The sequence below is a fragment of the Octodon degus genome, unplaced genomic scaffold (genome assembly GCF_000260255.1).
Source record: "Octodon degus isolate 3935 unplaced genomic scaffold, OctDeg1.0 scaffold00021, whole genome shotgun sequence".
NCBI lineage: Eukaryota > Metazoa > Chordata > Mammalia > Rodentia > Octodontidae > Octodon > Octodon degus.
This window is the reverse complement of record NW_004524597.1, coordinates 19,739,076-19,740,701: the sequence shown is the minus strand read 5'-3', so window position 1 is coordinate 19,740,701 and position 1,626 is coordinate 19,739,076. Positions and strand designations below refer to the sequence as shown.

General features: G+C 41.4%; 1 protein-coding gene across 1 annotated transcript in view; it reads right to left on the bottom strand.

Moving 5' to 3' along the window:
- Positions 1 to 1,626, bottom strand: part of Slc2a13 (solute carrier family 2 member 13) — a 198,251-nt gene that overhangs the window by 9,340 nt on the left and 187,285 nt on the right. The window lies entirely within an intron of this gene.

The window sequence follows — 1,626 nt, the reverse complement described above, 5'->3', positions numbered from 1 at the left end:
TAACCCAGATTCCAAACCCAAATGACATCAAGGAAATTCCATTCAAATATGAGCCCTTAATGAAATCTGAGGAATCCTAAGTGGGCAAATGCCCAAACTGCCTGTCAAGGGTGGCTTCTCCCATGCGGTCAGTGGTCATACCACAGGGAGTATGGCGGGCCTGCTCTGTTTCATGGCCAGGTCTTTCTCAGAATGCCAATGAAAAAGTGTCAGTAACAAGTCTGTCACAGATATTCCTCAGGGTTATTCTGCAGAAAATAAATCTCATTAGACTCTTACATTAGTTTGCAGATTAAAACATCTTTAATTGAATTACATAAATTGAGGAATCAAAGACCATAGATGCTTATATTTCAGTGGCTCAAACCAGGATCTTTGATAAGATGCTGTGTGGCCATTCATGCTGTGTATAAAGTGGTTTATTAGTGGTCTTTTAAGACTTGCACCAATAAATACTGTAGAACAATGTATAAGGGAAGCCTGTCTAAGAAGTATAGTTTAGAAAGGAATCAAAATTTGGAAGAAAGCAAAAAGGGAAACAAAGGAGATGTTCCAGAGAAGAATACTATTAGGGTGTCGGCATCAAGTCAGGGATGTAAACACATAGCTTACATAAATCAGAAACATATACATTGAAATATCACGTGCAAAAAGGAAAACCTCATCTGCACTGAAATAGTTTCCCCTCTGAGAAAACAGCAGACTGATCAGTATGCTGACACGAGAGAAGCTTAATGTGAAGTAAAATGCTTTGAACTAGAGAGATTTTTGAGAAAAGTGTGCCCGTGCCCATTTAGATTTCACTCCATTGCCTCCTTTTTCTGGGAGAATAGAGGCAGGAAAGAGGAGACTTGTTATTCCAAATATTACACCATAGACTTTTATCATTTGGACTAAGAGCTTCTGTGAAAAACGTTTTCTCAGGATGTTGGCACGTATTTAGATCTTCAAATATTTAAGCATTCTGATGACTCAGCAAGAAGGACTGTTGCACTCGTGGAGATGTGTTCTTGCGCTCATTGAAACAAAAACAAGTGGAACTGAGTATTCTAAACATATATCCAGCTTTAAATGCCAGTGCATTGTCCTTTCTAACAATACAAATAGTTTTAAATGGTGTAAGCAGTGATTGGAAGAGTTTTAAAAGGTCAATAAAAACCTTAAATAGTATTAACAAAAAGCAAACATCAGTTTACCATGTTTAGAAGTGCAATTCAATTTTATGATGTTTTCTGATATTCACCATTCTTCCATGAAATGCTGACTAGGGGAGGAGAGTTTCTGTTAAAGACAGAATGATTAATCTAGCATGATGAGGAATACTGTCATGGACAGGGTGATAGTATTGCACAAAATGTGTCCATGTGTAGATAAACACTGCTGAGCCTTACGGCGCCCAGGGCCCTGACAGCGCAAGGAACACGGACGAGGCTGGGAGCACCAGCAGGGCAGGGCTGGCAGAGCTGCGCTGAGCACCCGACTGTGCATGAGGTGGGGGGCAGGGCATGCATGTGGGCTCCTGGGACCTAGGCAGCGGTGGCCCACGTCCACCTCAGAGGCCTGTGGTGAGACGGGAATGAAAGATGTCACATGGCATTTGTTGGACTCCCATCACACTGAGAAAGT